Raw genomic sequence first — 9,879 nt, 5'->3', positions numbered from 1 at the left:
AATGAAATATGTAGGCCATTTCTTTCTGTGAGGCACCTGAACTATAATAAAATGACTCTAGAACTGCTACCAGTAATGATTCAATGACTCAGTGTAAGCTGGAATGGAGTAAAACGTGCATCCGGTCACTGTGAATTCTAAGATTTGTGGGGCAGTGTCAAAATAACCTTATCTTGGCCAAAGTTCTATTGCTGGTGCTCAGGACTAGTAGCCAAGAAATGGCAAGATTGAGCAATAGCCCTCCTTCTTTTCTCCATCGACTTCCCTTCAGAACAGTCCCACCCAAGTCCCAGCAGATGTTAATGTTTGTGGTTTGACCTTACAGATGCATCAGAGCAAATTTATGAGTTCATGAGTTCCTCTCTTTTCCTTCCCTCCCCTCTCTCTGGCAGCCTACAGTGCTGGGGAGAAAGAGAAATATCCCGACAAAGCAAGAAACAAATCATGACTTTGCTACTTTTTGAGGGGTTAAAGTTATACCACACATCGTTCTTCACTAGGCTAGTAGTTTTGGTATTACACAGTACTTTTATGGTCATTTAAGTGCAGTCTTAGAATTTTAAATGCCACTTTAAATTACTAATCATCAGACTAAAGTTGGATGTCTCCTGATGCTGCAAAACAAGAGGCAAGTACCAGATGTTTAGTAAGTTTTTAAAAAATTCAGAAAAACAAAATTCAGGATCTTGGTCAGGAGGGCTTAAGATACAAAGCAATTGATATATACCCATTTTGAAATTTATTAAAATCTATAACTATACACACTCTATCACAGTCTTTTTTAGCTCCAAAAGTTAGTTCTTATAGAAACCATAGATAATTATTCTAGGAGTGCCCAAATCATGTAGGCTAACTGAAATTAAAGAAAGATTATGTTTGCTGCCTCAGTTTGAATGTGATTCTTTCTCAAATTATCCTTGGAGCTTACTTCTTGGACTCTGTCTAAAGGAAATAAAAGCAATACCACAAAATATGATGTATAAGCATGTGTATCAGGACATGATTTATAATAGGACTCATTGGAAAAAATATCTAAGTACACACTGGTGAAAATAATTGTATTAGATTAATAAAATGTAATGTCTTAAATTTATTTTAAATATTATTATATCAATATAAGTTCATCCCAAAACAGTGTATACTCACTTTAATAGCTGATAGCTCAATTTTGAAAGTGAAATGTATTTTAAAAGCGAATTAAAGTGAGAAAAGGGTAACAAACAAAAACTATATAATGTGTTAAAATAATATATACATATACTATAGAAAGTTTAATAAAACACAATTATATGTATTAAAAGTTCTCTATATTATAGAAACATACTATATAAAATACTATAGAAAATATAATTAATGATTATCACTTCATGGTATAATTACAGTTTTTTTCTTACATATAGTGTATGTGTTTATAAACATGAGTTTCTTATGCTATAAAGATGAAGTTATATTAAAATATTATAGATTTTAGACTAAAATGGCAAAATGAATCTGGGCCACAGAAGGTCTCTCCCTAGTAGGTAACAAAATGAATAAAAAATAGTAATGAATAAATAAAAGAATAACATTTACCCAACAATCAAACAAAAAAAGAACCACATGTCATCAAGTTCAAAATGTGTTGTTTGAGACAAAAACCAGTTCATTTCATAGAGCTGAATGGGTAGCTCCTAACCTTATTGCCACGTTTCAGTAGTTACATTGGAGAGAAAAGTTAAAATAACAAAACTCTCAACATTCTCATTAAGATCTGTATCCACTATTACCAGATAAGGGAGTAATAAGCAGGCAGAAGTTGGGAGGTTGAAGAATTTATTCCAGAGACAGGAAAGGACAAATTCTATAGAGAAAAGACCTTATGAACAGAGCCAATAGAAATGGACCCCAACACCATTGAAGAGGCTAGGGATTATCCAGGACTTCCATATAAATTCTGAAAAAAAATCCAAAGACCAAGTGAATTTCCTTTCAGAACTAAAGTTCCTTAACAATTAAATGAAATGATATGGAACATTTAGGAAAATCCCAAAATAGAGAGCAGAGCTGGTGACCTTCAATGAAGGATACACATAGACCAGCTGAGGTCCTTCCCACTCTACTTTTCTCCCCCAACACTCACTAGTGCCTCTAGGCTATAGAAAAGCAGGTGGGACACTACCTCAGCCTCCAAGGTGGTCAGCCAGGACCAACAAACAGGTTCTAAAACCTGTGGAGTGGGTATCAAGGATATTTTAAATACTTAAAATATTTCTTTCTTTCTATTCCTTTCAGCAAAGTTTCTCTCCAACATATATCAGAATTCTTTTGGTGTATGAGTTTTGCCCAACACATGAGGTAAAGGCAAAGGCAAAGAGTGAGTTATTCTTGGAAGTTGTTATTTACCTTTGCAATGAACTGTGGAAGAGGAGATATGTCTTGCTTTTACCATGGCAATTCCGTCTAGAGTCATGGGAGGATTCTCCCTGTCTGAGCTCACTCTCCTTACCCTGACATTCTCTTTATTCTCATCACCTTCTGCTCTTAAATCACTCAGTTCCAAATCTGTACAATACCCATTGTTTTCCTAGGATGGAGCTTTCCCTTCAGAATGCCTGACAAGCTGCTTGCCCCTGAGATGCGCCCAGGGGTTAATGTTCTTGGTTGTCTTCCCACAGCCTTGGAGGCCCTCTGTGGTCCTCACGCACATGTTGGTGGACTCCTTAAATGACCTGCTGAAGTGTTCCACAATAGGTTTTCTAAAGCTGCCTAAGTGGGAACTGAGCATGGAATCCTGGCCACATAACATCTCCCTTGAGCTGTCTTTGGGGTGATCTCCCCAGACCAGCTCCCCTCAATGCCATTGGATTTGGCAAACTTGGAGTTAGGCTAATTTTTTCCCATTCCCAATTAAGGACTGTCCATGCAAGGCAGCCTGAAGGACCAGAGGTTTTCCCAGTGACTGCCCATGATAGAACTCCAGAGATGGAGTTATCCAAGCAGGACTGGGATCTTGTGATTCATTCCTAGAAAAGCCCACCGGTCAGCAAATGATTATTCTCGCTCTCTAATGGATGCCTTGGGTATGCTCTCATTCTCATTTCTAATGATTCCTGGGGCACTTGCATGCTCCCCGTATTGTGAACAGAGGAGTTGCTGTCAGGAGAGAGGGGTCCATGTGGAGCTGTTTGAGGGGGGGCTGATCTGAGCATTTTTAACTTTAAGGTATTTCTTGGTAATGGGTAAAACAATGAGCTTTCTCATGTACTTGTCAAAGGAAGTCCTTTAGCCATTTCCTGGTTAAGAAGCTGAAGATCTATTCCTGTACTTTGTTGTATGGCAGCTTCAGCTTCTCTTGCCTGCTCATCATGTAGCACAGATTTCAGACCCACTCTAGTTCTTGCTGAAGATGCATAAGCATTCTCATGTGAGTATGAGTACTTTCTGCCTTTGGCTGCACTAGGTCTTTTTCTTCATCCTCCTTCAGAGGAAATAATGGCTTATTGCAGTTACTTTTCCTCTTCAGTTTCTAGTAGTTATAAAGTCCAGTTACTGTGGGCAGCCCAGTTCTGTGGCCACATCTCCACACTGACCAAGGTATAGAATGTCTCCAGTTCCCAAAGCTTCCATGCTTGCAGGCTGGTCTTCTTGCTTTTGGCCTGGCTCTGCTCTGCAGCCCTGTACAGGGGGTACTGGGTTTCCCGAGATTCTGCCTGTTTGGGCTGTGCTTGAGGTAGAAAGACTTAAACTTCACTTCATCCTCCTCATCTAAGATGGTCTTCATCTCTAGGCTGTGCTCAAAGGCACAGACGACATGGAAATCAGTGATGCAGCTTTTCACTGAGCACTGAAGGCAAGCCCCTGTCTTTACCTTGCACAGGTAGCAGACTAAGGCCCACCAACAGGTGAGATGTGGGAGATCATTGCAATTGGTTCCATCCTTTCAGGACAACCAGTGCTGACCTCTGGAATCTACAGTACACAGCTGACATGACCTGTCCCAGCGGTCTTCCTGGCTCCACCTTCCTTTGGACATAACAGGCTTGGGAATGAATGCCCAGGACACAGGAGCATGCCATCCAGCTGCCTTCTGGGACCATAAGGATGCCATATCAGGTCAAGGTTACTGGCCCTGGGTGTAACCTGATGATGTAGTAGGGATTTGAAGGCAGAGGAGAGACTCCCAGGTAAACAGCAAAAAGTCTCCCCAGGGGACATACAGAGATGTTATACTTATCACTGAACACTATATCATTCTCTTCTTCACTGTCTGGAGACCAGGACAAATCACAGATTACATCTTCATCATACTCTATGCCTAGCCCTTCCTCTGTCACAATAGTATGGTTCATATTTTCATGTCATTGGCATTCCAGGACTTCTGTCTTTTCCATAAGATTCTCATCAACTGGATCACAACCCATTTTTGCAAGGTCTTAATTTTTTTTTAATATATTTTATTGATTTTTTACAGAGAGGAAGGGAGAGGGATTGAGAGTTTGAAACATCGATGAGAGAGAAACATCGATCAGCTGCCTCCTGCACACCCCCTCCTGGGGATGTGCCCACAACCAAGGTACATGCCCTTGACCAAATCGAACCGGGAACCCTTCAGTCCTCAGGCTGATGCTTCATCCACTGAGCCAAACCAGTTAGGGCTGCAAGGTCTTCATTGAGTTCCTGGAGCCAAAAGATGTCCATGTCGTCTAGGTCATAGTGGTACACAGATGCCACCTGCTCCTTGATGTTGATATAGCCATGCTCTGTGGCCTCTGGGATAGAGCAGTAGATGTACTTCCAGGAGAGGATAAACAGAACATCCTTTTAACTTTTGGACTACAATTCTGAGGGAAGGCTGTGGAAGAGTGTCTGTATTGGCTTTTACCTGGACTCCATTTTCCCATTCTTCTTTCCATGTATCCCTAAAGAGGTAATAGGATTAATATGGTGAGAATCTAAAAGTTTCATGAGGTCATTCTGGAATACCTCAGTAAAATTCTTGTGTTCATTTGGGATTTTTGACTTGTTCCTATATACTGAGCCAGTAAGGGAAGCCAGTAAGGGAAGTGGAAGGAGTCTCATCAGAACTGTCACTGCTGCTGAAAGTTCTATGACATTTCATTTTGGAACATCGTCAGAAGGCCAGGCTGGGAAGTGAATTTAAATCAGGATTTGGAAAATGTTTTCAAACAGATACATCAACCTGGAGGATGATCAACACCAAGGCCACTATCTTCTCTTCTACACTGGCTCCTCCTTGCTTCTGCTGGTCTAACTTGGCACCCTCCTCTATGCAGTCATAAAATTTGCCATATAATTGGGACAGGAATGCACAAATAAAATTGAAGATGCATTAAGAACCCCTTTGTAAAGAGAGATGAAAGCAATTGAATTCTCTCTCCCAGTCCTGGCAGTACTTACTAAATGCAGTAGAGCCAACACAACCACCCCAAACATAATCATTCTTTACTTCCCAGAGTTAGAGAGGAGTCAGAAAAGAGAAGGCCACTGGGGACTTGCATCCTAAGGAGAGCTTAGTGTTAGCAATGAAGGATTATATTCCCTCCCCATGGAAGAGAAGAAGGGATTCTCCTACTTAAATGATGGAAAGACTCCCACAGAATTAGATGTTGGGGATGTCCACAAAGGGGGGAAACTGGAGTCTATCTACTCCCTGGCTGGATGCTTGCTGAGTCATGAAATCTTTGGGCTCATCATGTTTCCTTGTCCAGTGATATAGAATATGGTGAAGGAGTTCAGCATCACTTAGAGTTGTAAATGTTGCATTATAAGCACTGATGACTACTGTTCTTCCAGAGACTTTAGGACAGGGGTGGGCAAACTTTTTGACTCGAGGGCCACAATGGGTTCTTAAACTGGACCGGAGGGCAGGAACAAAAGCATGGATGGAGTGTTTGTGTGAACTAATATAAATTCAAAGTAAAGGAGTGGAGGGGAGAGCAAGAGAACCGGATAGAACAGCCGGATCTGGCCCGCGGGCCGTAGTTTGCCCACGGCTGCTTTAGGAGGTTCAGGATTTTTTTGTGCAGACCATTCTAGCATGGGTAGTGGATCTGGCAAGGAAAGGATTCCCGGCCTTGTTCTCTACAACACTTGAAATACCTCCATGCTTTCTATGACTCCATATGAAGGAAAACAGAGTTCAGAGGAGGAAGCAGAAGATTCAAAGTTGACCAAGTGATCATTACACAATAAAAATGTAGCTTATAAGAAGGAAAGAGCCAAAGGAAAACGAGTGCTACTTTTACTGGTAGAATAGTTTTTACAGATGAATAAGACACAGTGAGCTGCATGCCAACTCAGAAAAACCACAGACAGTCTATATTGAGACAGCACATCAGCAGAGGCCACCAGCAGTAATGGAACCAAACCAAGTCAGAGAATGTCAGAGATGCTGCTACACCACTGATATGGGTGGTTATGAGTGGAAAAACCTCCCTCCTCTTCCCTCCCTCCCTCTCCTCCTTCTTCTTTTTTTAAGTCTTTATTGTTGAAAGTATTACATATGTCCCTTTTTTTCTCCCTTTAAAAAATATAGATATATTAGAGGGAGAGAATGCCAATGAATTATTTATAAACAATTGAATAGGAGTTTGTGAATGAATGTGTGCTTAGGACTGGGGAACCAGGGTTGGCATGGAAGAAGACGTTAACAAGGTAGAATAGATGCTCCTGGTGCCATAGCAATAGTCTAATAGGGGAAGACTGCCAAGCCCAGCCTAGATATTTTAGGCTCCAGCTGTATGAACATGTGTTCCCACATTGATGAAGCTGTTTACATCTAACAGAGGACAATTTAAACTTTAAGGAGACTCCAGCCTAAGGTACTTTTCTTTTGGAAGCTAATGTGCTTATCGTAAGACTTCATTCCTAGCAGAAAGTATTAAAAGCAATCCTTTTAAAAGAAAGTAGAAAAGTTGTGGCAATTTCCAATTAAAAATTATAATTTCTGAGTAAAAATGTTAATAAACTAAACTAAATCAAACTAAAATTATTTGATAATATTTTCACTAAAACTATAAATGATAGAACATAAAATTTCATCAGTTAGCTTTTTTTAAAAGACATTTTAAATTTCTGAATAATGGAGCAGAACATTTTGTAATTATAGCCCAAAGGTATTTTCCTGTTAATTATGCAACAAATTAGATAATCCAATAATTCACTGTGGACATTAAATCTGTTTTAAATGAAAAGATGGACAATATGCCAAGTTATAGTTTGGGTATATAGCTATGGCTTAGACACAAACTGAGATAGAAGGCTTAGGAATGTATTAGGATAAAAATGGTGAAGAGTTAACTAAGTGCTATCCTATCTAATAAAAGATTAATATGCAAATTAACCATCACTCCCCTACACCCACAAGCCACGCCCACTCACCAATCAGGAGCAGGTATGCAAATTAACCCAACCAAGATGGCTGCAGCCATGGAGCGAGCAGGAGGCTTGGGTTTCCCCAGCAATGGAGGAAGCCAAGCTTTCTGCACACCCTGGCTGGCCCAGATCTCCACTCAAGGCTACAAAATTTCAATTATAGAAGATAAATAAATCCCAACAAAAATCGTGGCAGCCACGGAGCAAGCAGGAGGCTTGGCTCCACTTAAGGCTACAAAGTTTCAATTGTAGAAGATAAATAAATCCCAGATACCAGGGCCTCTGCTTGGGTCGCCAGGGGGCGTGGCCAGCCTGCAAACCACCACAGGCCCCTGGCCCAGGCTGCCCCATGCCCCAAGGGAACCCCCACCCTGATCCCGGACACACTTCAGGGCAAACCAGCTGGCCCCCACCCCCACCCATGCACCAGGCCTCTATCCTATCTAATAAAAGAGTAATATGCAAATTGACCATCACTCCAACACACAAGATGGCTGCCCCATGTGGTCAAAGATGGCTGCCCCCATGTGGACACAAGATGGCCACCACAAGATGGCCAGCAGGGGAGGGCAGTTGGGAGGGACCAGGCCTGCAAGGGAGGGCAGTTGGGGGCAATAAAGCCTGCAGGGGAGGGCAGTTGGGGGGGACCAGGCCTGCAGGGGAGAGCAGTTGGGGGTGACCAGGCCTGCAGGGTAGGGCAGTTAGGGGTGACCAGGCCTGCAGGGGAGGGTAGTAAGGGGCAAACAGGCTGGCAGGGGAGTGGTTAGGGGGTGATCAGGCTAGCAGGCAGAAGTGGTTAGGGGCAATCAGGAAGGCAGGCAGGCGAGCAGTTGGGAGCCAACAGTCCTGGATCGTGAGAGGCCATCCCTCGAGGGGTCCCAGATTGGAGAGGGTGCAGGCTGGGCTGAAGGATAACCCCCCCCCCCCGGTGCAAGAATTTCATGCACCGGGCCTCTAGTATCATATAAAGAAAGAGAAAAAGATGTTTTTCTGATCTGAATTTGAATTAATTGCACAAAATGACAAATAGGAATAAAAAATAAAAAAGTGAAAAAAGCACAATAAAATACTTATTAATTTAGATGAGAATTTTATTAGTATCTGTTTACTCTAGTTTGATTTTTTTTTCACGTCATTCACATTTTCAAGTTTAACTCACAAGAAAAAATGAAATATACTTATAATTCAGATACCCTTTCTTATGAGCCAGAGAGACAAATCCCTTCCATTAAATTCCTGAATTAAGAGAAAGGAATTTTACTATGTGGGAGGTATTCATCTCTTAATCACGGAGATGGGGCTTTGATGAGTAATCAGCTGAACAGCAGTTGTGCAATCACTTATAGGACAGCAGAAGTCACTGCTGGGAAAGTATAAGGAAGCCTGAAGACTCCAAGGATAGAGGGAAGGGCTCCAGTTCCCTTGGTGGAATAAGGGAATTTATGGCTTCAGATAAAGGTGGTGTGGTTTGGTATTTCTAGCCCAGAAATATAGAGCAGGTAGTTCAAAAATGTTAACTGGATCTACAGCCACAAATTTTATTAAGAAAACCAAGAAAAATGGTTAGGGGCATCTTTACACAACAAAGTTTTAAAAAAAAAAGTGTTCTTTGTTTCTCTGTATGTTACTCTGGGTTGTAATATTTAAAAAACATTTAAAAAATGTCGCTGCCCCCCTGCCGGAAACACTGCTGATTTAAATCTATAACTTTCTCCATTCCCTTTTAGATTCTCATTTTAGCATCATAGTGAGTAAGTTTAAGAGTTCTTACAACTCCCCTTGCTGGCAGCAAATAAGAATTGCAGCTTTAATATGAATATGGAACACTTCAGCATATTTACCCAGAAAATAGTGGCTAAATATAAGATCAATTTTTAATTTTAAAAACAAGGTCTCTTCCATTTCTGATCTCTAAATTTGAAACATAAATTAAAATCATGAAAAGTGGTAATAAAATTTTTTGGAGATAATAATTTTCAGAAGTCAGACCAATAATGAATTTTTAAAAATCTTTTTTAAAGCAATTAATTTGATAGCTAGCTTCAAATATTTATATTTTTAAAATATGTTTTAAAATAATGTTATGATATTTTGGACTTTTAGATTATACCTCTCCTTGCTGCCATTTTCTCTCTGTAAATCCATTATTATCTATGGCAGAAATAGGAGGTTGACCAATCATTTAATGTGGTCACACACTTCGCAGCCCCTGGCTTGCAGATGGGTGTCACTTATTGGTCCACAAATGCAAGATCCAGCCCATGATCCCCACATCTGTCTCCTCCACTGCTAGTGACACAGAATTTTTGGACTGGAACCTGGATTGTTTGTCCACCGGAGTTGAAGAATGAATCCACGGACAGAGATGGTATAGCAAAGTTGGAGATTTATTGAAGAACAAGTACAGACTTCCACATGGGAAGGGGGGAAGTGTCCCACAGACTTCCTGTTTCCCTGGTTTATAAAGGCTGCAGTTTCTGTGTCCTGATATCTCCTCTGATTGGT

At 41.0% G+C, this 9,879-nt stretch overlaps 1 pseudogene across 1 annotated transcript; it reads right to left on the bottom strand.

Moving 5' to 3' along the window:
• Nucleotides 1–2,378: 2,378 nt before the first annotated feature.
• LOC308244054 (protein Jade-3-like) lies at nucleotides 2,379–5,101 on the bottom strand (annotated as a pseudogene). Its single transcript has 2 exons — nucleotides 4,626–5,101; nucleotides 2,379–4,411 (listed from the first exon to the last, which is right to left on the bottom strand). The product of its transcript is annotated as a protein Jade-3-like (transcript).
• Nucleotides 5,102–9,879: the final 4,778 nt, after the last annotated feature.

The sequence above is a fragment of the Plecotus auritus genome (genome assembly GCF_963455305.1).
Source record: "Plecotus auritus genome assembly, chromosome: 3".
Lineage (NCBI taxonomy): Eukaryota > Metazoa > Chordata > Mammalia > Chiroptera > Vespertilionidae > Plecotus > Plecotus auritus.
The sequence above is the reverse complement of the archived record's forward strand: the minus strand, read 5'-3'. Positions and strand labels throughout refer to the sequence as shown.